The following is a 27713-nucleotide window of genomic DNA, read 5'->3' on the forward strand; positions in this document are numbered from 1 at the left end:
TTTATTTTAGAGATGAAAAGTTCTGCGTGCCTTTATACATGAATTACTTTCAAGATAATAATTTACAACAAGTAACGAGGATTCAATAGAAATTAAGGCACAAAATAATGCTCCTACGGGCTACACGTTCCGAGACTAGAGCCCGGTTACAAATCAAAGGTTTTCGAACCCATACAAATATAGCCCATGACTTATCAAAATAAAACAATAAGAGATAAGAGTCTCGTGCTCCCAAAACTATTCTCCACACCTCTACTTGGCGAGATCACAATAGTTTTTCCTGCAACAAATCCACTAGGAGTGAGCACAAAACCCAGTAGAGAATTCTTAATAAAGTATATACATTTTTACAATCTCATGAGATGGATGCACATGTCATGCCATACTCAAAAATAGTTTTTCTCTTTTGAAAATCTCATGTACAATGCTCGTTCAAAAATATAATCAATCCAATGATTTTCATATATCAATAAAAGGTGATAAATACGACTCAAACAAATCCTCAGCACTAGTGTCTAGAAGTAGGCTTATCAGGCACTACCAAATCTTACCTTACCGACTTCTAAACGAAGGGCTTAGACACCCACACGTGCTTATTTCTAGTCTTACACTATAGACACTCAAGCTAACTTAATTCTCAAACTACACCCCTTAACAGGATTTTCCACCATATTTACCACAAAGCAATTCATTAACATCTTTTGTTCCACAACATTACCATTTCAAAAGTGATCTTAACAATGCTAGTTCAAAAGAAAAACAATGAACATGTAATGAAATGTCAATGAAATATATGTCCATAATGCTTTGGACTTTCCCAAATTTTCTCAATACTTTCTCATTTCATCCACACAATCTTCCATTGTGATCAAGTTTCACATCTCTACTCAATATATATATATATATATATATATTCTAAGAGATATATAAAAACACATCATCAAATACATTTCTTTTCTCTTTAAATTAAAGAAACCTCCACATGAAAATCATCATTTTTCCAATCTTCATCTTTTCAAGATAAGTATAACAACATTCAATTCACTATTTTCTCAATATCAATTCCTCTCTTATAAGGAATTTCAAGAATAAAGATGAATATGACAATTTCCTCATCATTTCTCAAAATGGATCTCAACATTTCACGATTTCACAAAAAATTCAACTTTTTCCCAAATTTCCAAAATGTAGGTTTTTCATAAAAGAAAATTAGAGTTTCTCTTTAGAAAGATTTAAAACTTTTAGAAATCCCAACTATCACACAACTCATATTTGTTCTGCAATACAACATTTTTCTCACTTTCCTCTAGTCTAAGGTCTTCGTAAAAGTTAGCGGTTTCCTCATACTTGAAAGATTTTTGCTCATAAAACTCCTAATGCATGCTCACAGTTCATAAATTATAGGATTTGGTGAGAAATTTGAAAAAAAAACCTCTTTGAACAAAACACAATATCATAAAATGAAACCCTACATCAATACACTCCAAACAATATCAAAATAACCATAGACTTGCAAAAATGTATATATAACTCAAAGAAAATCTCTACCTCAAGATTTGGAGAAGGAAGATGAGAAAAACTCCAAAACCAACGGTGACGAAACCCGATCTCCACCGCACAAAAAGTAGTGTAACGTCCCAAAATAAATGACATAAAGATAATTCTGATAAAACCATTCAATTACACTAATATCAAACCAAGTGGTCAAATATCTATATTTGTATTTCTATTCGTGCAAGAGATTTACAAAAGGAGTCCAAATGCAATACAAATTTAGACTTCAAAAGAGTGAATTCGTAGCATGTGCAACAATGAAAAAAAGAGAGAATAAAGCAACAAAAGAAATGCCGTAAGGGCTCCAAGTTACAAGGCTTAAGCTCAGCTTCACAAATATGGTTACACACCTATACAAATAAAGCTCTTGGCTTGTTAAAATATATAACAAAATAAAAAAGAGTTTCGTGCTCTCAAAACATATTTCCCCGCCTTTAGGTTGGCGGAATCATCATATCATTTCCTATACAATTCCAATAGGGGTGAGGATAAAGCCCAGCAAAGGTATCTTCACAAAGTATATATGCTTAAGCAGTCTTATTTACCTGAATGTAATGCCACGCCATGCTCCAAAAATCACAAGTTTTATTCATTGAAAATCATATGCAATGATCTTTTAAGACAATTCGTTATCTAGATAAATTTCAAAATTTAAATAAGAGATGGTAAATACGACTCTGGTAATCTTTAGGCTGGTGTATAGCAAGTAAGCATAACAAGTACTACCAATCCTCTACTTTACACTACAACAAAAAAGGCCTTTGGTGACAAACTAATTTTGTCTTCAAACATCAAATTTTTGTCACCAAAGTGATCTGTGGCGAAAAATTTTTGTTACCACATTCGTTGTCTATTTGTTGTCGCAGAAAGTATCTGACGATGAAAAATCATTTTGTCGCCTATTCTTCATTTTTAGCGACAATTTTTCATCTCTAAATGTTGAATTTTTCGTCCTCTATAACATTCATTTCGTCACTATAATTAAATAATATTTTTATTTTAATTGTTTTGGCGACAAAATATTTCGTTACAAAATATTAAGATAGAGATTTTAGTGACGAAATTTATCCTCACCAATGATATAGATTAAGGTAACAAAAAAATTCCTCACTAAAATGAGCACAAAACAAAATTCTTTAATGACAAACAATTTTGTCGCCACATATTTCAAGTTAGTGACGAAATATTAAGCAAATGTGAGGAAATTATTTGTTGGAACTATGTCATTAGTGACAAAATTATTCGTCAAGAAAAGTTGTTTGAAAACTAATAGCGGTTGTTTTTTTTATTTCGTCGCTAAAAATAATTAACATTTTTAGAAATGGAGGTAATATTTTTAAAATAATTAACATGGGTCCCTCCCGAGGTGTTCGGGGTGTTTCCCAGGCTTTTTCATGGCTGTTTAACGATTTTGGCCCCCAATGGCCTATTTTCAAGCCTAAGTGTAAGAAAAAATGCATTTTTCGACTTAGTTTTCAAACCGGGAGTCCCGTGCTAGTTTCGTAAGTTTCTAAAACTTACATTGGTCCCTCTCTAGGCGTTTGGGGTGTTATCCCTTGTTTCACAATTTTGACCCCTGATGGCCTATTTTCAAGCCTAAGTATTGGAAAACTACACTTTTCTACTTAGTTTTTAAATAGGGAGTCCCGTGCCAGTTCTGTAAATTTTCACAACTTGCATTGGTCCCTCCCGAGGTGTTCGGGGTGTTCCCTAGGCCTTCTCGTGGTTGTTTCACGATTTTGGAGTCTCATGTTAGTTTTGTAAGTTTTCACAACTTACATTGGTCCCTCCAGAGGTGTTTGAGGTGTTCTTCGGGCCTTCTCGTGGTTGCTTTACTATTTTGGCCCCTTGATGGCCTATTCTCAAGCCTAAATGTTAAAAAAGTGTATTTTTTTACCTAGTTTTCAAACCGGGAGTCCTATGCTAGTTTCGTTAGTTTCCACAACTTACATTGGTTCCTCCCGAGGTGTTTATGATGTTCCCTAGGCCTTCATGTGGCTATTTCACGATTTTAGCCCCCGATGGCCTATTTTCAAGCCTAAGTGATGGAAAAACGCATATTTCTACTTAATTTTCACGCCGGGAGTCCCGTGCTAGTTCTGTAAGTTTTCACAACTTACATTGGTCCCTCCTGAGATGTTCAAGGTGTTCCCCAGGCCTTCTCATGGATGTTTCACGATTTTGGCCCCCGATGGCTTATTTTCAAACCTAAGTGTTAAAAAAGTACATTTTTCTACTTAGTTTTCATGCCAAGAGTCCCGTGCTAGTTCCGTAAGTTTCCATAAGTATATATTTTAAAATTAATTTTTATACAATTCATTAATGACGTCGTGTGATGCAGAGAATTAAATAACCAATGAGAGCATGGAACAATGCAGAAGCCAAAGCAATTCCAATATCCTAGGTTTTTCGAGTTAAGAACCAAGTGGGAAAGTTAGTCCCATTTGAGGTAACCTCAAATTAGGCTCAAGAAGGCCTTTTAGACACATTTGTGCCTTGGTTTCTTTCTTCTAAGATGAATTGTCACTTTAAATTTGGGATTTTTGTGTCCTGTTTCTTTCTCTTTCATTTTGTCTTTGTTATGGGAAGCAAGGACATCAAATGCTATTAAATTAAGATGACCGCTATCGAGTTTGCATGATTGCAAGACTTTAACATAAATGATTGTCCAAAAAATGGGCCAAACGGTGACTTGAGCCTATTTCATAGACAATGACTTTGAAAAATTGAACAGAAACCATCATTTAAAAGTGCGACAATATTTTAAAGATCTATATCATCCTTAACATCAAACAATGCCTACATAGATAGCTTTCTAGATATGAAACAAGAAATTAGAACACTTGATTTACTATTCATATATCATATTTACGCTATTTTTTCTCCCTAGGTGAGATGGTATCTATAATAAAACATATAAAAACTAAAGAGTAATATGTGTCATATTACCTGTTGGTAGTTGTAATACGTGTCACGTTTGGATATGTTGATTCTCTTTACTACATCAAGATTATAATCAAACCACCAAGCTCAAATACCCCTACTAAGGATGATCCTATTTCTAGGTACTGCACTCTATGACCATCATCCATGATCCCCATGCATGTTGGAAAAAGATGGTTAATCCAGAGGTATTGAGTGTTTTGTGTTTCATTGAGTATGCACAATCTGAATGTAAAGATTTTTCCTCTTCAAGTAAAAGCTATTGAGGCTCATTATTAGCATGTCACATCCTCTTCAAGTAAAAGATGAACATAACTGGGACATCAAAAACTTCCTAAGGCTTTTCTGATGGAGCATGTCACATCCGCTTCAAATTATCAATTGTGAAGATTTTTATATGCATTACTATCCAGTAAAAAAATATAACCTTAGATGGCGACACAGTGTAGACACAAATTTTAAAACATGAAGTTTTTAAACACATTTCAAAATTTATGTTACAAATGTCCACTGTTTAGTTTTTGGACTAAACAGTGTTGATTATTTGAATAGCAGGTTCTTATTTCCGATCTGTATTTCAGATCGTTAATTACACATTTTATACAAATGAAACCTCCGATTAATGAAGAACAAAATAAACAACAAATGACAAATTAAAAAAAAAGAAATATTTTATTGAGATTGTTATGGGTTTTGAACCCTCGAATACAAAATACAGTTTGGGTTTGGAACCCTTTACCTATTCATCGCCATTAGCGTAGGCTCTTCAGTTCTCTAGGCTTCTCTTCTTCTTTTTTTTGTAATGACTTCTTTAGCTCTCAATTTCTTTCTCTCTCTCTCTCTGATCTTTTCCCTTTTGATTTTCCAATCCCCCGGTCTTGTGTGATGGTCCTCATATTTATGGAGGGCCATCAGGTGATAGGAACGCTTCATCTTCATTTTGAATTTCAAATTGAATGATAGCGCCTATTTGAATTTTGAATAATAGCGCTATCTGATTAATCATATATCTGATTAACCGGATTGATCTTTGGGGTTTCATCCTGTGTGGTGTCCTTGCTGTAGGCTCTACAGGTGTCATCCTTCGTAGGCTCCACGTGTCATTTAAGCATCTTGAATAACGTCGTTAAGATACGACGTTGTTTTATTTATACACTTCAACGGAGCAAGTTCATCAATTTGGGAAGTGATTGCCTACAACAATCTTATCGTAGGCTCTATGTGTGTGATTGACTGTATTTGAAATTTAAACATAAATTTGATTTAAAATTTATGTGCCAACAAATGCCTCTCGTGACTTGCACAAGTGAATTTTCTTAACTGTGCGAGTCACGACAATTTGGCACTTTTATCTGGATGATCTTTAGGTCTTTGATGGGATTATTTCTGTGTTTTGGTCCCTGGCCTTTTTTTTTTTTTTTTTTTTTTTGGGTTGACGACTCTTTGACTTTTTATTTTTTTTTATTTTTGAAGGGTCATGAGTAAGGTCCAATATTTAATTGGGCATTTCCTTTTGTGGGCCTCCAATTTGCCGCCAAATTTTTTTTGCGGTAGAGATTTTTATTTTTATTTTTAGCCTAACATGGATTTTTTTAGACCATCATGAATCTTTCCTTTTTTAGGCCACCATTTTTTTATTGGTTTTTTTTTCTTTTGTGGACCTCCAACTTGCCACCATTTTTTTTTTATTTATTTTATTATTATTATTATTATTTTTTTAGGCCATCATAGACTTTTCCTTTTCTAGGCCATGGTTTTTTCTAGACCATCATAGACCTTTCCTTTTCTAGGCCACTATTTTTTTAATTGGGCCTTTTCTTTTGTGGGCCTCCAACTTGCCACCATTTTTTTTACAGCAAATTTTATTATTATTTTTATTTTTTCTAGGCCATCATGGACCTTTCCTTTTCTAGGCCATTATTTTTAATTGGGCCTTTTTTTTTTTTTTTTTTTTTTTTTTTTTTTACAACATATATATATATATATATATATTTTAGGAGTTTGGGATTGGCATTGGTAAGATTTCTAATCCTATACAAACTCTTACTTAGTATTTCAAATCCTACATAAACTCTTGCTTCTTTGAGGTATTTTAGGAGACCACTACCTCTTTTCTTAAGCAAGACTTTTCCTTTATATTACACCTTTTCAGATATTTTTTCCGTGCAGCCCTTTTTTCCCTGCAGCCCTTTTTTCCCCTACAGATTTTTTTCAGCAGATTTTTTTGCTTCCAGAAAATTTCCAGCAACTTTTTTTTTTTTTTTTTTTCCCAACAAAAGCTGTTCTTCTTGTACTTTAAAGAAGGCACCAAAAGAAATCCTTTAAATTCCTTTTAATCCGGTATACTTCCCTATTTGTTGCTTCCTTTTTTTTTTTTTTTTTCTTTTTTTAACAGCATGTATTTTTTTGCTTAAGAAGAGTTGCTTGTTTAAAGACCAAAAAAAATCTGAACAAGTTTAGTAACTTGGTCATGGCATCTAGCAATCTACTTATTGTTGAGTCACAAAATCTGAGTCACAGAACCCTTTTTTTTATTTCCCACACTAGCTTCATCTTTTTTTTCTTTCTTTTTTTTTTTTTTTTTTGGTGTAGACCATGAATCTAAATAGGCCAACAAAGGATTTCAAAAAAATTTCAAACTATTTAGCAGGTTTTTTTTTTTTTGGTAGACCATGAATCTAAATAGGTCAAACAAAGTTTCAAACTGTTTGTTTGTTTGTTTGTTTTTTAATTTATTTATTTTTTTTTATTTTTTTTATTTTTTTATTTTTAGAAGAACAAACCAACGCAGATTGCCTTTTTTAATTCCCACACTAGCTTCATGGATATCATGTTTTTCTACAGTCACAACCCATGTAATATCAGGAGGTTATAAGTCATAGATGGTTGAGCCCACGTGGCCCAAATGGTTTTGGGATGCTTAATCAGCTAGGTATTTTCCTTCTCCATTGTAGTGGGTAGCCAAACTATCCCAGATTCTTGTCATCAACATATTTTAAAGGCCTCAATTTAATATATGTTTAAAGGCCCCAATTAAGAAAGCATGGGTTCTGTTGATTTGTTTGGTTTCTTGAAGAGGACACACAGACTTTTCTTGTTTGAAGAAAAAAATCTGCTATACTTTTTTTTTATTTTTTTGAACAGCAAATATTTGTTTATTTAGCAGATGTTGCTAAACCCAAATATGAACAGACTTCTTCTTCTTCTTCTTCTCTTTTATTTATTTTTATTTTTTATTTTTTATTTTTTGTAAATCAAATTGTTTTTAATTATGAGCCCAAGCAAAGACTTTTCCTGTTTAAAGAAAAACCTGCTATACTTTTTTTAACAGCAGATTTTGCTAAAACCAAATATGAACAGACTTTCTTTTTTTTTTCTTTTTTTTTTTTTTTTGAAAATCGAATTTTTTAAGCCTGCTACCTTTTTATTTTATATTGTATTAGTAGCAGAATTTTTTAAGCCTGCTACCTTTTATTTTATATTGTATTAGTAGCAGCCCTTTGTACAATTGGCCAATTTTTTTTGTTAAAAGTCAAATCAACCTTGCCCCTCATGATTCGTGCAAGTGAATTTTAATTGCACGAATCATGATGACTAATTTCCTTTTTTTTTCTTTTTTTTCTTTTTTTCAGTTAACAATTATTTCATGTCTTTTTTATCTCTTTTGCAGGCAACACGCAAGACGTCAGAGTTTGTTTGCAGGTATCATTGCCCCTTCTAGCCTAATGGCAATGAGTGGCTTAAATTCTTGGCAGTGATTGTGTCCTTCACCCCAATGGCTTGAATCCTTGGCAGTGATTGTGTCCCTTCACCCCAATGGCTTGAATCCTTGGCAGTGAATGTGTCCGTCACCCTAACGGCTTGAAACCATGGCAGTGAATGTGTCCGTCACCCCAACGGCTTGAAACTTTGGCAGTGATTGTGTCCGTTACCCCAACGGCTTGAGTCCTTGGCAGTGATTGTGTCCTTTCACCCCAATGGCTTGAATCCTTGGCAGTGATTGTGTCCCTTCACCCCAATGGCTTGAATCCTTGGCAGTGAATGTGTCCATCACCCCAACGGCTTGAAACCTTGGCAGTGAATGTGTCCGTCACCCCAACGGCTTGAAACTTTGGCAGTGATTGTGTCCGTCACCCCAACGGCTTGAGTCCTTGGCAGTGATTGTGTCCTTTCACCCCAATGGCTTGAATCCTTGGTAGTGATTGTGTCCTTTCACCCCAATGGCTTGAATCCTTGGCAGTGATTGTGTCCTTCACCCCAATGGCTTGAATCCTTGGCAGCGATTGTGTCCTTCACCCCAACGGCTTGAGACCTTGGCAGTGACCGTGCCCGTCACCCCAACGGCTTAAGACCTTGGCAGTGATCGTGCCCGTCACCCCAACGGCTTGGGACCTTGGCAGAGATCGTGTCCGTCACCCCAACGGCTTGAGACCATGGCAGTGATCGTGTTCGTCACCCCAACGGCTTGAGACCTTGGCAGTGATTGTGTCCGTCACCCCAACGGCTTGAGTCCTTGGCAGTGATCGTGTCCATCACCCCAACGGCTTGAAACCTTGGCAGTGATTGTGTCCGTCACCCCAACGGCTTGAGTCCTTGGCAGTGATTGTGTCCGTCACCCCAATGGCTTGAAACCTTGGCAGTGATTGTGTCCCTCACCCCAATAGCTTGAAACCTTGGCAGTGATTGTGTCTTTCACTCCAATAGTTTGATTTCTTGGCAAGGGGCTTTCGTCACTTTCTTTATATTAGGACATTTTGCCTCAACTAACCCTTTTTCTTTTTCTTTTTCTTTTTCTTTTCCTTTTTTTTTTTTTTTTTTTTTTTTTAGGAAGCATGGAAAAGACACTCGAATACCTTCGACATGACGAGAGGAATGTATTGGATAAATCTGGTCCGAAAATAATTCGGCACAAACCTATCACTGCTTTATTGTCACCTACCGAGTTGGACCCCTACATCCCTTTACATACGGCTTCCGAAGACTTGATCTATACAGGAATTCGAAACTGCTGTGAGATTCTCGAGAAATGGCACTCCAAATCAATTGGTTCATTCCCTGTCAGAATCCTTCGTCCATTTTCTGAAGACCTTCACTGCTCCGAATTTAATACTCTTCTTAAGAGAATGAAGCATGAAAAACTAAAGTGGGATAATTCCTTTAATGTTCGTGGCATTTCTACCCATTTGCAATCCCCTATATGGATTTTTTGGTTGAATGATGTTCTTTCCACATTTGCCCCTATTTTGAAGAAGTGTGGGATTTATGCTGCAATCTATGTATCCCAATTTGCTTATGCCAGGAATGTCTCCCTCCTCAAAGGATTCCTAGAGCGATGGTCACCCAACACCAACACTTTCCACACCATTTACGGCGAACTTGGGATCTCTTTATGGGACCTTCATCGCATTAGCGGGCTTCCTATCCATGGCGAGTTTTATGAAGAGTTCACCCCCTCCAATGACATTTTATATTCGTCCCAGACATCCAAGGCGTGCCGTGGGCTTTTCAACATTTATGCCAGCTCATTTCAATCCAAGAAGTTTAACCACTGGACTTTCAAATTTATTGATGAATCCCCAACTTCGATTGGTGGTTTTCAACGAAAAGACAGAATCCCTGATGATGTGTATCTTTCTGGTTTTTTGGCGAGCTGGCTTAGCGGATTTGTCTTCCCTCACTCTTCCGGGGAAATTCGTCCGACGACCTTTCATGTAGCCACCAAAATGGCAGGTGGAACCTTATTTAGCCTGGCCATCCCCGTCCTTGCATACCTCTATCATTGTCTTGGCAAAATGGCATCATCATCTTCCCCTGGGAAAGAAAATATTCAGGGTCCTTTACATTACTTTTTTGGATGGATTTCACTATATTTTGTCAAGACTTATTCTCATGGGGATCCTCAGTCGATTTGTCCGATCCCTGATATTCATTTCATGCCATATCTTGGGTTTATTGGAAACCAATCGGCTGCCTAGTTTTTTACTGATAAATTTCCATTTGTGGACTCTCTCCTAACTTATCGTACGGAGTGTCAATTTAGGGCTCTTACTCATGAAAGTGAACCTTCAGGCATTCTGGTCGACTCTGAAAGGATATCACCTTTCCACCTTGGATATCTTATATCTTTGAGGCAAGGGATTTTAACTTTTAAAATGGGATTTAATTTCATTTCTGAACCGTACTCCCCTAACCAATACGGTCGTCAATTTGGGTTTGCTCAAGCATGCCCTATACCGCTTAATGTGTCTTGTCGGCAGCCCTCTGAGTGGTCTAAATTTTATTACAACTGGCGCCATATGCTACGCTGTGGTACAAAAGTCTCATTGGAGTTACCAGGCTCCCGATCTACTTCTCACGTAACCATGCCTTATGCCAATTGGTGGCTAGGAACTTCCTTTACCGTGCTCCAATATGTTACTCATTCCCAGCCGAAATCCTCACGCAAGAGAAAACTGGATATGCCAATTAAACACCGAAAGACGAAGAATCCTTCTTACTCTAGAGCTACGTCATCATCTTCACCTATTGCTCTGGAAGCATCATCACCTCAGAGAATGGATAATAGTCGACCACTTATTGCTCCTTCTCGTTCTAGTTACTCGGTTTTAGATCTCCTTCATCTTTTCGAGGATATGTGTAATTCTCAATTTAAAATGAGATTTAGCTTTGAGCAAGTAGATTCTGGCTCTCAATTTGCTTGTCTCGCAAAGCTTTTTCCAGAGACTATGTCTATCAGTGATTGTACAGGAACTTCCCAACCCACCGTAGCGACCAAAACCCCAATGGATCAATTTCGCATATACTTGTACTCTTTTCTTGAAGATAAAGATGGGAATATGATTCAAGAACTCTTTGAGGGAGATGGGTATGAATTAACTGCCTTGGGTCGTATTCGCATTAAGAGTGTTGAAATTCCTTCTCCTACCAAATCTTTTGATTGTTCTCTTAATGGAAGTAGCGAAAGTGAAGATGAGTTTTATGACTACACCCCTCTTTTAGATGGCACACCGACTAAGATGAGTAAATCACCCTCAGCAAATATAGCTTTTTCTCCTTCGAACGAGTCATCTAAGCTATTAGAGAAAGGTATAATTCCTTTTTTTTTTTTTTTTTTTCATTATTATTATTATTATTATTTTTAAATTTTTTTAATACCTTTCATTTTTTTTAGGCACTGCACCTCGGACTTCCCCAGCTACCTCGCATATGCCATTGGCTACCTTTAAGGGTATTCTTATTCATTCCTTGTACCTCATTTTATTTCATCATGTATAGATACTCAAGGAACTCTTTTCTCTTTAGATCATGCCACATTGCAAAATCCATGGTCCACTTGTGGGAATCACAACTTGTCTCCTCCACCTAAGTCTCTTTAAGCCGTACACCAAGGTATACTTCATTCATCTATATATATATATATATATTGTTTTTTTTTTTTTTTACCTTCTACGTTTTCATTGAGTATCTCCTTCTATTTTCACAGAAAATACTTCTGACACATTGGAAGAGACAGACGAAATTACTTCTGATGCCTCGGAAGAGGCCCAAATTCTTGCAGACTTACTCGAAGCAAATGGGGTTAACAAATTATTTGACCAACTCGAAGCACCCTTTGCTCCATCTAACCTTCTTTTGGGAAATTCCTCTAACGAAGCAGCCACCCATATTCAGAAAGGTCTTACTATTTCTCTCCAATCAATGACGGATGTTAATGGCATGATTGCTGTAGCAAACAACGTTTTCATGATTTTAAAGAGTTTGGGTGTAGACTTCATCTCCTTTTATGATAAGGTAAAGATATTCCTTGGGTGCTTTGCTTTGAAAACCCAACTTGCAGACTCTTCAAACTTGTCTACTGCAGAATTTGAGGCCCAATATTGTGAGAAGAAGCTTCATTTCGACAAAGTTTCTGGCGAACATGAACAGTTGTCTGCTTCAATTATCAAGTCGGATGAGCAGATTGCGGGTCTTAACCAAAGGATTATTCAAACCAAAGAGTTACTCAAACAACTTGAAGAGGAATTGCCATCCACCCAAGCGGAACATGCATCCTTTATGTGTGATTTTGCACAAGCTTCCGAGAGTGTTTCTAAATCAGAAGAAGGCGTGCAAACTGCTCTGAATGTTTTGAGCCAACAAAAGAAGAAGAATGGACAACATAGTGTTGTGGAACGTGCTTTTGAAAGGGCTAAGGCTTCTCTTAATGAATGAATGCACTTTTATTATTTTTTATTCATCCGAACATAATGTATTTATGAAATTTCGCTCAGTGATGGATTTATTTGTTATTCGAAATTTCTCAATACAATACATTGATTTGTCTTATTTTAGCCGTACACAAAAGATTTACTTGTTATATGAAATTTCTCAATACAATACATTTATTTATCTTATTTTGGCCGTTCACAGTTTATACTCTTGCGGGCCAGGAGTATCCAATGTTTTATCACCTTAGATTTCGGTGAGGTATTTTAGCAGTTTAACCACATACAATACTGTTGGTGGTTTTTTTGACTTTTGTTTGGCCGTACACAGTTTATACTCTTGCGAGCCAGGAGTATCCAATGTTTTATTACCTTAAATTTCGGTGAGGTATTTTAGCAGTTTAACCACATACCATACCGTTGGTGGGGTTTGACTTTTGTTTAGCCGTGCACAGTTTATACTCTTGTGGGCCAGGAGTATCCAATGTTTTACCACCTTAGATTTCGGTGAGGTATTTTAGCAGTTTAACCACATACAATACCGTTGGTGGTTTTTGACTTTTGTTTGGCCGTGCACAGTTTATACTCTTGCGGGCCAAGAGTATCCAATGTTTTACCACCTTAGATTTCGGTGAGGTATTTTAGCAATTTAACCACATACAATACCGTTGGTGGTTTTTTTTTTTTTTTTTGGCCTAGGCCACCCTTTCGGGTTTTCAACCTAGCAGACTTTTTTTTTTTTTTTGCCCTAACTTTTGCCTAGGCCGCCCTTTCGGGTTTTCAACCTAGCAGGCTTTCTTAAGGGTAATATCTCTTCAAGAACCTTGCATTGGTTGGGGGAATGATTCTGTCACCATCCATCGTTATCAACAAATAGGCCCCATTAGAATAAACCTTCTCAATCACATAAGGTCCTTCCCATTTGGACTCAAGCTTTCCTTTGGTTCTTCGTGAGACTACTATGGGTGTTCTAACCATTAGTACCAAGTCTCCCTTTTTAAAGGAACGAAGCCTCACTCTTTTATTGAATGCATTTGCCATCCTTTGTTGGTAGATTTCCAAGTTCTGTTGAGCATACAACCTTCTTTCATCCAGGGTCTCCAGCTCAGCCAACCTCACTCTTGCACTTTCATCTTCTGTTAAGGACTCTTGTATTGCCACTCGTAATGATGGTATTTGAACCTCAAGTGGTAACACTGCTTCTCCTCCAAAAACCAACGAATAAGGGGTTGCTTGAGTAGGAGTTCTGTGCAAAGTTCGATAAGCCCATAAAGCTTCTTGTAACTTTTCGTGCCAAGCTTTTTTGTTCTTATCCACCATCTTCTTAAGAATTTTGCACAATGTCTTGTTGAAAGCTTCTGCCAAACCATTGGCAGGTGCATGATATCTTGATGAATGGTTGATTTTGATTTTGTACTTGGCAAATAACTTGTTCAAAGCATCACTCCTGAATGGCTGTCCATTATCCATGATGATACTTTCTGGAATCCCAAACCTGTAAATGGTATGGGTTCGGATGAACTCGGAGACAACTGTGCTTTTTATATCCTTTAAAGCCACAGCCTCTGCCCATTTTGAAAAATAGTCAGTTGCAGCTAGGATGTATCGATATCCTGCTGAAGATGGAGGTACAAAAGGACCAATAATGTCCATACCCCATGCTGCAAATGGCCAAGAACAAGTTGTTAAATGTAAAGGCTCTGGGGGTTGGTGGAGAAAGTTCCCATGGAATTGGCAGACTTGGCATCTTCGAGCATAATTTATGCAATCTGTAATCATAGTCGGCCAATAGTATCCCAACCGTTTTAGCTGCATATGTAATTTAGGACCACTTTGGTGTGCCCCACATACACCTGCATGTATTTCTGCCATTACCTCTTGAATACGCTCCTTGGCTATACACCACATGAACATTCCATCCAAAGACCTTTTGTATAACGTTCCATCTTTCCACAGGACGAATTTGGTAGCCCTGCGTCTCACTTCAATTCTTTTTACTTTATCTTCAGGTAGCCTACCATGTTGGAGGTAAGCTATGAATGGTTCCCGCCAATCCTTCTCGCTTTCTCCTTTTGTGGTGACAACCAAGATTGGAACCAAGTCAGAAACCTCTTTTAAAGGTTGTAACACCCTTCTTTCACCTACCGTGATAGTAATTGTTTTACTATCTGGTAGGGTGAGTGATGCAGCCAAACTTGCAAGTGAATCAGCTCAAGCATTTGTTCTTCTCTTCACATGGAAAATATGTGTTTTTCTGAATTGCGAAAGCAATTGATCAGCCCTTTCATGATACGGGATGAGACTTGTTTTCTTAACAATGTATTCTCCACGAAGTTGCTTTACCACCAGTTCCGAATCTCCATAAATTGAGAGTTCTTCAATAGGAATTTGTAATGCCAATTCTAATCCAGCAATTACAGCTTCATATTCTGCCTTATTATTGGAGCATCCTTCACTTAAAGCGAAAGAATGGGTGATTATAGCATTGTCTGGAGTCACAAACACAATTCCAATTCCAGCTTTATTGTTTTTAGGATTTTCTTGCTTTTTGCCATCTGGACTCCTTGAAGCTCCATCAAAATACATCTCCCATCCTTTCTGAATTTCTACTTGCATAACCTCTTCATCTGGTAAATCAGTTACTAGAGGTGAGTCATCAAGTATAGGATGTGCTGCCAAAAAATCTGCTAGAGCCTGCCCCTTTACAGCTCTTTGGGGAACATATTCAATTGCGAATTGTTGGAGAATTACAGCCCACTTTGCAATTTTCCCTGAAAGTATGGGCCGTGAAAGTATATATTTCAAGGGGCCTGCTCTTGATATCAACTTGACTTCGTGTTCCAAGACATAGTGCTTTAGTTTTTGCAAGGCGAACACCAAGGCAAGACATGTCTTTTCGATAGGGGAGTAATTGACCTCTGCCCCAACCAAAGTACGACTCAAGTAATACAAGGCATTTTCTTTCCCATGCTCATTATGTTGTGCCAACAATGCCCTTAACGAACCATCCAAGGCTGTTATGTACAACAAAAGTAGTTTTCCTTTTATTGGGCTCATAAGTACTAGAGGCTTCAAAAGATACTCCTTAATACTATTAAAAGCATTTTGGCATTGCTGATCCCATTCAAATGGAACACCCTTTTTCATCAATCTTGAGAACGGCAAACATCGACCAGCCAAGTTAGAAATAAATCTTTTGATATAGGCCAATCTCCCTTGTAGCCCCTTCAATTCCCTTAAATTTCGTGGAGGAGGCATTTCGGCAATAGCTTTAATCTTGGTAGGGTCAATTTCAATCCCTTTGTTTCGAACCACAAACCCAAGAAATTTTCCTGATGAAACTCCAAATGCACATTTTAGTGGGTTCATCTTGAGTTTGTACCTCCTCAAACGTTCGAAGATTTTTCTCAAATCTTCCACATGGTTTTCCTTTTCCTTTGTCTTGACGACAAGATCATCAACATAGCATTCGATGGTGTCATGGAGCATATTACCAAAAATTACAATCATCGCCCTTTGATACGTGACCCCAGCATTTTTCAGGCCAAAAGGCATTACCTTATAGCAAAAGACTCCTCTCGGAGTCCTGAATGCAATCATTTCTTCATCTTTAGGTGCCATTCGGATTTGATTGTATCCTGAGTATCCATCCATAAAAGACAAGGTTTCATACCCAGTAGTTGCATCTACAAGAAGTTCAGTGATGGGCAAAGGAAAGTCATCTTTAGGGCAAGCCTCATTGAGATCACGGAAATCAATGCAAACCCTGATTTGACCATTCTTTTTCTTGACTGGCACTATGTTTGCTAGCCAGGTTGGATATTTGACTTCTCTGATGAATCCTGCATTGATAAGCTTGTCGACTTCGGCTTCAATTTGGGTTGTAAGCTCTGGTCGAGTTCGCCTCTGAGGCTGTTTAACTGGCCGTTTCTCAGGGTGAATTGCAAGCTTATGGACTGCAATCTCTGGATTAAGACCAGGCATCTCACTGTAGTTCCATGCAAATATGTCACGATACTTCCTTAAGAAGGAAATATATTGCCGAGCTTCTTCTTCTTTTAAATTTGCACTAATGAAGGTTGGTTTGTTTTCTCCTTCATCACCCAAATTTATTTCACGAAGGTCATCCACGGTGGCTTGGCCTCCTGCTTCAAATTCTGTTGGTGCAGGTTGAGCTTCATCTTGGTCAACATCTTCCAACACATCTTGAGTGATAGTCATGTTTACTGGAAATTTTTCCTCATCCCCTTGATAGCCTAACCCTTCTGTCCTGGCGGTGATAATACCGCCTTGCTGGATATCCTGCCTTTGTGAAGGTGTTAATGCAAAGTCAAAGGGTGTCATTGTTCCTGGTATTTTTTCAGGATCTAAACCAACTTTTACCAACATCTGCGTGATTTCTGCACTGAAGGTAGGCTTCTCAAAACTCGAGATGTTTTCTTCTGGCACTTGTTCAACTTTCACTTTCTGTTCAACATCTCCAAGTGAGTGGAATATGATGGGTTTCGACCCTTTTCCTTTAGAAGGGACCACAATCTTATTATATTTCTCCACATAGGTGCATTCTGTCCTCCTTAATGGCAACGTGAACTCACCCTTGAAATCCAAAATTAGATTTATTGGGGCTAGAGCCTTTGCCCCCAGTTTCCTTTCGGACTTTGGCACATATCGGAAAGTTCTTTTTGTTGAAACTGGAGTAGACTCTAGAGCGTCTTTGACATTTGGAGTATCTTCAGACTTCTTCACATCTTTTCCCTTTCTTTGTGAAGTCTTTATATAGAAACGAGCATCAGCATAGTAGGCCTCTACTTCTCCAAATGGATCATTGTCAGCCACAATTGTCCCCTCTTTTTTGGGTGACGGCAACGGGTACTTAATACATTGGTGATAAGTTGATGGCACTGCATGATGATTATGCATCCATGGTCTCCCAAGCAAAGCATTGTAAGAGGTGTCTACATCAATAACTAAGAACTCAGTGCTTTCTTCAACATCCCCAAACTTGGTTTGCAATTCAATTTTCCCCATTGGGCGTTGTTCATTCTGATTAAATCCTTGAATGACCAAACGACTAGGGCGAAGTTGTGAAATTCGAACCCCTAATAAATTTAAGGCCCTCCGAGGCAGAAGGTTTACCGCAGATCCTCCATCAACGAGAATTCGAGAAATTTTCACATCATGGATAAGCCCAGTGATAAACAAAGGTCGATTATGGTCTGTCATTTCAGCACACATGTCTTTGTCACCAAAGGTTACCATAGTCATGCATGTAGTTGCCTTCTCTTGATTTCTACCCTCAATTTCTTTGTGGAAATCCTCTGGCTTGGACAGGGCATATATTAAAGACTTTCGAAGCTTTGGAGACATTTTTAGTGCATCATATACGCTCAACAATGCTGGAATTTTCTTTAGATGAGCTAGTACATCATATTTCACTTGCTCTTCCTCTAGCAAAACTTGTGGAACTTCTGACGTTTGAGGGTCCTGAGGATTTCGTAATTTCCTCCGGTAGGTCAAGTAAGTCTGGCATACTTCAGCAACCGCCTTTTCGTTGACCTTAACTTCTTTTATTCCCTCACTTATTTGGACCATGTTAACTGGTCCAGCTGCAGGGTGATCTTCATCATCAGTCACTTCTCCATCTTCCTAGAGCTGCATTCTTCTCCCATTTCTTAGGTACCGGGAGTCACGCCTATAAAAGCATTGAGATTCTTCAAAACCATTCTTCATGGCCTCCCAACTAGGCACCACAACTCCATCGAGGGAGCAATACCAGTCAAAGGCGATCCCCTCTAAGGAAAGGGGGAATTGTTTTAGGCAAAGAGCTTGATTTTGAGCTGTTTCCCCACACTGTTTCAAAAAACGCCTAATATGTTTTTGAGGATCTCCATACCCCTCATATAGGACAAAATTTGGAAGTTCATATCCTTCAGGAAATGGTGTTTGCTCTACCCATAAAGGGAACAAATCCCTTGGGCGATAAGTGCCCATCTCTCGAAGGTCAAGGGCAATTTCAATCTTCTCCTCAATTGTGCCTTCTATGAAATCATATGTTTGAGAAGATGTACCTTCGTCATCCAAATGTTCTGACATCTCAATTTCTATTGGCCATGGTTTATAAAATGTCCTATAGAATCGATCAGCCATGGTGTCCCAATCTGGGATTGAATTAGGTGGCAGGCTGAAGTACCAATCCGCTGCCCATCCTTCCAAAGAAAGAACGAACTACCATAGAAGTAATGCCTGGCTTTTTACTGTGTTTCCACATTGTGCAAGGAAACGAACCAAATGGCGCCTTGGACAACCTGTCCCATTATATAAAGGAAAACGAGGTACTGCATATCCTCGTGGAAACTAAACCCATTCGACCCAATTAGGGAAAGGGTGTCCAGAAATTTGACTTCTTTCAATACTCAAATTTTGATGGGCTTCAAAACCCTCATCTTTCAAAGAGACAGTTACTTTCGCCTGATGTTCCGTTTCCCTTCTAGCTTCAATTTTTGCTTTCTCACCATCACCTGGATTGCGAATGATATGTATTTCTCGCTCTTCAAAATTTACGTCCACAGTGATGACATTACAAGGAAAGTCAAAGTGGTCACTTGATACACTTTCTCCATCGTATGTCCTAGCTGGGGATGTGTATGGTGAACCATCAGGCGAAAAGTCAAGTTCCCAATCTTCATTAGGATCCTCAACTTGAGATGACTTTGCTTGTTTACTTGAATGCTTCCATACTTCATCATCCGACATACACCCGCTATTCACCTTATCATCCTTGAAGTGTAGTCGTTTTTTCGCCTTTTTCACAAGCTCAGAGTCGGACCTACACCCGGTGTCTCCTTGTTCTGCCCCCCTTACATATTCTGGAGTGCTTTGATAGTACATTGGTGGTACTGGCGAATATTTTGGAGAAAAGGCTTCTGTTGTGTTTTCCGGAGAAGCTGGTGTATACTCTGGTGAGTCAGGTATACAGATAGGAGATGTAATGCAATCTCCTTCCCTAACTTTTGAACGAACTTCACCTTCATCTTCCTCGTCATCACTCAAAACAATGATGGTTAGGCAAGGGGCCAATGTAAACTTTTCCTCCCTTCTTTTATCAAAGTATGTCTGCAACTCCACAGATTGAAATTTTGAAGGTAGAAATTCCTCCAATGTGACTGGGACAAGAGGACCTTGCTCTAACTGCTCATCAGGGACCAATTTTTCCCCTTTTTCTTTCTTTGGATTCTTCTTTCCTTTTCTCTTACTTACTTTGGCTTTTTTCTGTTTCCTAGAAACTTTTGGTTTTTGCTTTTTGGAAACTTTTGGCCCTTGTGTTGTTGAATCAACCACACTTCTAACTTTCACTGTGGCATTTTGTTTTTTCTTCATGCTTTTTGACTGATAAACAACCCATTCACCTTCATTATCATTGTCGATAGTGATTGGGTTAGCAGATGCTTTCTCTTGAGGAGGGAGCTCGATGATCTTAGAGTCCAAAAGTTCTTGAATTTTATCTTTCAGAACAAAGCACTCTTTTATCGGATGACTAATCAAACGATGGTAGGGGCAATACTTTGGATCATTGGTCTTTCCTACCTCATGTGGTCTTTTCACCTCAGGGAGAGCAATCAACTTTTGCTCCAACAGATCTTCAAATAGGTCTTCGACCAGATCATCCATGAAAGAATATTTTTTCTCCAACCTCTCTTTCATAGTCACCTTTTTAAATTCTTTGGGATTTTTAGCCCCTACTACAACGGGACCCTTCTTTCTGGTTTCGATTGTAGCTGCAGTTGAGGACTCAACCCTTTCAACGGCCCTAGACCTCCTTCGTTTAGCTAAATGCAGCTCCATATCATAAGTTTTAGTGCATAGATCATTGAATCCTTCAAAAGTTTGAGCCATAAGAGCCGTAGAGAGCTCATGTCGGAAGTTGTTAAGGCACATCCGAATTAACTCTAATTGTGTAAACTTTTGAGGACAAGCAAATGTCAAAGCTCGCCATCTTGCAATGAAATCTGTAACAGACTCATTGTCACGTTGCTTGGTCTCAATCAGTTCTGGTACTCCAACTCGTCTTCGTGTATTGCAGAACTGTTTAAGGAACTCCTTCACCATGGAATCCCAATTTAGGATTGATCCCTCAGGAAGATTAGCATACCAAGTAAATGCAGAACTTTCAAGCGATTGGACAAATAGCTGCAGGCACAGGGCCTCATTCTGGGCTATTGGCCCGCATCTCGAAAGGAAATGAGCCACATGTTGTCTTGGATCTCCTGTTCCATCAAACATTTTGAAATCTGGTTGGGAAAAACCAGAAGGGAATGGAACAGCATCTACCCATGCTGGGTAAGGTTTTGTAATTATTCGAAAATTCTCATCATCTTTTTCTTTGACTTTCTTTACTTGTCTCCTCACCATATCATCAATCATGGCCATGAGCATTGGATTCATACCACCACTGGTTAAATCAGAGTAACAAGGACCATTGCCCCCTGGGGCTAGTGTACTTTGTATGCCTACAGATGTCCCCACAACAGGTTGTGTCATTTGTTTGGGTGCACTTCCTGGTCCTGTCATTTGGGCCTGCAGCTGTTGCATTTGCTCCAACATAGCAGACATTTCCCGTTCTTTTCTCTCGAGTTGTTCTTGTAGGGCCACTACTTTTTCCTTGAGACTTTGGTCCTGTTGGACCTGCGAACTTTCACCTTCTTTCTCAACCTCAGTCATCATAACCGCGACTTTGTTGATATCTTTCAATTCATTGTTTCCAATATTTGTTGAAACAAACGAGATAGAATCATCTTGTTCGTATAAAGGATTATCAACCCCCACAACATTACTCATATTTGAAGCATCTGATGCTTTGTTTTGAGCCTGACGGGTTATGGACCTTGTTATAGGCCCTTTTCTTATTCCCTCCATAGATAGTTCAACCAAAGTAGAAATATTTCCCAAGGGTTGCTTACCCTCCTCCACCTTGGATTTTCCGACAAAGACAAGACTTTCAATTTGTTTTTGGGGTTCATCTTTCGAGAGAGCCCTTTCAATAGCTCCTATAACATTTGTTGCCACTATTCTTAGTTCCAGTTTCTTTAAGGCCTTATTTCTTCTTCACCTTTGTCTTTTCGAAACTGGACCGGATGACATATCAAGTCGAGCCCCTAAGAGCATAGAAGGAACCGTTTGTGCCTTTGTAAATTCCTCGTGAATTTTCAAAATAGTCCCTACATTTTTAGAGCTGGTCAATTGATGTTGATTCAAATCCCGTCGGGCCAACAGGTGTTCCTTATCCGAAGCTTGTCGGGCCAACGAGTGTTCCTTATTCTGTTGGGCCAACGGGTGTTCCTTATTTGAACCCTGTCGAGCCAACGGGTGTTCCTTATTCAAACCTTGTCGAGCCAACGAGTGTTCCTTTGGCTCCTGAGAGTTGACTGAGATTTGGTTTGACCGATTTTGTGCTCTGAACAGAACTATCGGTTCGTAGGCAGCAACTGTTTTTTCAACAACAGGGGCCTTTTTTCCATCAACAGAAGTTTGGGTCATTACCCTCCTCCCAATGGCCCTAATGATGGCCATGTTTTCAACAGAAGCTTTCTTCTGGGCAAACTCCACCATTTTAATGGAGTTTTCTACCCTTTTGAGTAGTTGGGCCACAACATTTTTTGTTGCCCCCCTTGAAGCTGCAACAAAAGTCGCAGTTGCAAACTGATTAGCCTCCTTTGCCTGAATTAGAAAGTTCTTCATTCGGACTGTGGCCCTCACAATTGCGTACTGCTTGGACGCTTTCACATAATCTTCAGTACTCTTTCTCAAACTTTCAGCTTTCTGGAGAAGTGTGACTTTCTTCGTCACACCAGTTACCTTCGGAACAGCCAAGAGCTTTCACTCCGGAGCCCCTTGGGTGGCAGGGGAAAGAAGTGCATCTTTCCAGGATTTCGTTGGCTCTACCTTTGGGACAGCCAAGAGCATTCGCTCCGGAGCCCCTTGGGTGATGGGTGTTATCTCCAACCTTGGTGATTTCAGAACCACTGGAGTGTAGGTTTGTCTCCTAACAGTTGCTTCAGCATTCCTATAACAAAAGAATACGTCAGTAAGTTTTAACTATATATATATATATATATATTTTTTTTTTTTGTTCTTCAAAAGATGGGAGGAGAAATAAGGTCCCACTAGGCGTGCCAAAATTTGTAAACACAAATTTTAAAGCATGAAGTGTTTAAACACATTTCAAAATTTATGTTACAAATGTCCACTGTTTAGTTTTTGGACTAAACAGTGTTGATTATTTGAATAGCAGGTTCTTATTTCCGATCTGTATTTCAGATCGTTAATTACACATTTTATACAAATGAAACCTCCGATTAATGAAGAACAAAATAAACAACAAATGACAAATTAAAAAAAAAGAAATATTTTATTGAGATTGTTATGGGTTTTGAACCCTCGAATACAAAATACAGTTTGGGTTTGGAGCCCTTTACCTATTCATCGCCATTAGCGTAGGCTCTTCAATTCTCTAGGCTTCTCTTCTTCTTTTTTTTGTAATGACTTCTTTAGCTCTCAATTTCTTTCTCTCTCTCTCTCTGATCTTTTCCCTTTTGATTTTCCAATCCCCCGGTCTTGTGTGATGGTCCTCATATTTATGGAGGGCCATCAGGTGATAGGAACGCTTCATCTTCATTTTGAATTTCAAATTGAATGATAGCGCCTATTTGAATTTTGAATAATAGCGCTATCTGATTAATCATATATCTGATTAACCGGATTGATCTTTGGGGTTTCATCCTGTGTGGTGTCCTTGCTGTAGGCTCTACAGGTGTCATCCTTCGTAGGCTCCATGTGTCATTTAAGCATCTTGAATAACGTCGTTAAGATACGACGTTGTTTTATTTATACACTTCAACGGAGCAAGTTAATCAATTTGGGAAGTGATTGCCTACAACAATCTTATCGTAGGCTCTATGTGTGTGATTGACTGTATTTGAAATTTAAACATAAATTTGATTTAAAATTTATGTGCCAACACACAGGTAGCAGACTTTAAGAAAGAAAGAACACATAATTGGTTTTAATACAACAAGGGAGAAGGACAAATGTTATTATTAAAATGGATTAGGAATAATACATTACATTATTTTGTTTTACCTGGTTTGTCAAGGTGGATAATTTGTATCCAACACTTTTTTTTTTTTTTTAAAGAAAAAGAAAAAAAGAGTATTGTGGATAATAATTTAAGATGCATACGAGCAATAGTCATTCACATTCTGTCATTGCACCTAGGAGAGCATGATTATCTATCTCCAATTTGCCCACCAATAATAAATTTACCAAAACAATTATTGGTGCTATTCATTAAGGACATGAACAACAGGGTATAAAGTGACTGTTCAAATATTTGAATATGCATTCCCATGCTTGCCAACAAAAATTTCATCATTCCACCAAGCAAAGTGTTCTTAACAACACGACTTAAACGAAATACAATAGAAAGTGATTCTTTACACTTTGTGGAATGCTTGATTAATACATTTTTTATATGCTATTCCACTGCTTAATGACTACAAAACTGTGTATTAAAGTTCATTATTTTCAATCTTCTTCATTTGTGTGAAGTTAGTTTTCCTTACTTTTTTTCACTTGAATAATGTTGGTTTTGGTAGAAGGTAGACAATGGGATAAATCCCATAAAGATGACTACGAAGGTTTCCCTATGAGTTCAATTTAAACTAGAACAGAGATCAATGATCAGAAGTACTTCAAACCACTTATTCATTAAACCAACATTAGTGAACCCAAGAAGAAACCAAAAAAAAAAAAACAAAACAAAAAAAGAGGTTCCCTAAAATGATTCCAATAGAACAACTTATTGAAATAATATACACTTCCACAACGCTATATGAATAGGTTCTTACAAGTTTAATATGGTCCAAACACAAAAAATAATGCTAGTCATGGAATTTAGTTGTAGCTACTTTAAAGTCATCATGAGGGTAGCATAAAGGCTAATGCAACACTTACCTACATAATTATGCATGTTCTTGAGATTTTATCAGAGCAACGACACTTTCTTCAGCCAAGGCATTCGCTTTCTATGATTCACTTTCTGGACAGCAAACTGCATGAAGATGGGTGGAGATAATTTGCATTCTTTTTGCTGATTACAAAAGAAGAAGAAAAATCCAAGAATAAAGGATTTACAATCGTTATGTATTGGATAAGTAGCAAACTGAGCATGCCTATCAACTCTCCCAACTTATTGGGTTTCATTGCATGAATCCTTTCTAACCATTGTATACAATATCGTGAGAGCCTAGGTGTGGTTCATATGATTAACTAACACGTACCGAAGCAAGAACACAACCAATCATGCATAAATCCAAGAAACATGTATAAAACAGAAAATTTCAGCACATAAAATTTGCTTAAATGTGCCAAAACACGGTTTAGAGAAGGAATAAAGCCCTAGCTCAAGAACACAACCACATTCCACATAACTTCTTTCCATTGTCTAATACAACATATTGAACAACAACAGCTCAATAAAAAATACATGTAGCCACGTCAAATGGGCATGAATAAATATGTTTTGAAACCCATTAAATGAAAGAATGCATCAACAAGAAGCCATGGCAAATTAGATGCAGTTTTGTATATAAAACTTACCTGCTGAGCAAGTCTCTAGGTGTTTTTAGTTTGGTTTCAGAAAAATAAAAATAAAACATATAAGAGTACACAATCAGGTAGATTTCAATGGGGAAAAAAAAAGCAGAGATTTAAATTAATCTAAATGCAAAGCTTCGAGCCAATCAAGCATTGCACACAAATAGAGTACATAAATAGTTTTCTTGGGAACAAATCGGAGCAACAAACAATCAAGAAATATTTCATAAAAAAATAAAAAATAAAAACCAGATATTAAATATTCATCTAGAACAAGAACTAAAATATAACCAACAAAGACCTTATAACATATTCTTTCAATTCTATTTCCAATCAATGAAAAGGGTTTTTTGGAACCCAACTAGGTCTTCATACACTCACACACACACTCAAGCAGGTGTATGTGTCAAGGCAATGAAATATAAGCAACAACAAGAGCAAAACAATGGACAACTAGGCTGAGACAAATTGAAAGGAATTCTGTTATGCATCTTCCTACCCATTAGTGGAAGAATTTCATTTAAGGTCAAACCATCATAAGGTATATTACATGGGAGAATTTTTAATTCGAAATAAAAACAAATTATCAAAGAGAGAAAGGGAGGAAAAAGAAATGTTAGAACAATCAATAACTACATAATTTGAACTTAGCAAAAAGTCCCAAATTCCATCATCCAGACAAATTAAATGTTCATTTGAATGCATCATCTTATAAATAGAGCCCTAATGGAAACACACAGTGAAAACCCCAAACAAAATATAAAACAATTTAAGAAGCTCCAATCCAATCCAAACACAAAAGAGGAAAATTCAACTCAACATCAATCTCATATAAACTCAACAACCTTCAATCCAAACATACTGTATAACCTACACTATAAAATGCTGAAATGAAGCTCTTTCCACCTCAAAAACAAAATCCCAGAACTTCAGAGGAAGAGTTTTAACTCAACATCAATCTTACATAAACTCAACAATCTATAAGATGTAAAGAGTAAGAACATTACCTAGAAATTTACACTATCAGCTTAATATTGAAAAAAACTATAAAACTATAAAACAAAAAAAGAAGAAGAAGCATTCCAGAGAAGTTATGGATGACATGCAAACTGTGTTCACATGGTTTTGCTTATAAACTGTGTTCTTGAATTCCCTCACTTCTTCCCATATATGCCCTTTTAAAAGAGAAAACAGATTACTACTTACTTTAGGAATTCAAAATTTAAATAGAAGCAAAGAAACAAATTAATTGGCAATAACCCTTAATTAATTGGCACTTGAACCCCACTCAAAAACTTCATAGTAAAACAATCCAATTCCGGAAAATGTAAACAAATTACATTTTCTGGAGAGCCAAAAACAAATACAGATAGCAAAATAGAAGAAGAATTTTGAAGAGAGAAGAGCAAAGCCCTAACCTTGGTATTGGCAGAGATGGTTTGTTGTCCGATGGTCAACAACAAACATTACCACACATGGCCCAAGTAAATGAAATTGAGCAACATACAAAATTGGATGAACAAAGAAAAATAGAAGAAGAATTTTGAAGAAAGAAGAGCAAAGCCCTAACCTTGTTATTGGCAGATGTGGGTTGAATTAGAAACCTGTGACAGAACAAAAAAATAGAAGCCATCAAACATCTAGATTCTTAATAAAACCCTAAAATAACCAAAACACTAAAGCGGGAAAAAAGACTTACCTTGCAAGCCGAGTTCGAGACACAGCCCGATAGAGAAAGAAGGCGAGAGGTAGAAATCGAGGACTAGAAAGCGGCGTCGGGAGTGAAGAGGGAGGGTAGGAAAGAAGAAGAACAGAAAGGAAGAGAGAGATAAAGAGAGAATAGGGAGGAGACGTGGATAGGTGGGAGTGGGAGTAGGAGAGGGAGAGAGAGAGAGCACAGAGTATTTGGGCGGGAGAGAGCAGAGAGTGGTTGGGAGAGAGTACACAAAGGACAGAGTGTTTGAAACTAAATGGGTATGTTTGGTTTGCATTTGGGAGATGAGTTTTAGAAAAAAAATTTAAAAAAATTGTTTGGTTCGAGTTTTTTGAAAAAAAATTTCAAAATTATTTTATCTCTCTTACACATTAATCAATCACTTTTTCTCTCTCCTCTCTCCTTCTCAATCACTTTTTCTCTTACATACATCTACTCAAATTCTCCCAAAATATCAAATCATCCCAAACTCCAAAAAAAATAACTCTTCCAAAATATACAACCAAACAAACCAAAAAAGTTTCTAAACTCTCTCTCTAATTTTTTTTTTCAAAAACAACTCTCCGAAAAACAAACCAAATAATGTCCCTCTCATACATTTTATATATTTTTAAAAATCGTTCTGTTTTATTATATAGATTTTTATA

General features: G+C 37.6%; 1 long non-coding RNA gene across 4 annotated transcripts; it reads right to left on the bottom strand.

The window, feature by feature from the left end:
* Positions 1-27291, bottom strand: LOC145801321 (uncharacterized). Of its 4 annotated transcripts, none has more exons than XR_014342636.1 (5): positions 27052-27291; positions 26771-26956; positions 24711-24846; positions 1549-1663; positions 1-280 (listed from the first exon to the last, which is right to left on the bottom strand). It is a non-coding gene; the product is annotated as an uncharacterized LOC145801321 (long non-coding RNA). The 4 variants fall into 4 exon arrangements; XR_014342638.1 differs by having other exon boundaries at positions 24711-26527; XR_014342639.1 differs by having other exon boundaries at positions 24711-24807; positions 26693-26956.
* Between the last annotated feature and the right edge of the window lie 422 nt (positions 27292-27713).

Source organism: Camellia sinensis, chromosome 10 (assembly GCF_055761805.1).
Source record: "Camellia sinensis isolate YWXY chromosome 10, ASM5576180v1, whole genome shotgun sequence".
Classification (NCBI taxonomy): Eukaryota; Viridiplantae; Streptophyta; class Magnoliopsida; order Ericales; family Theaceae; genus Camellia; species Camellia sinensis.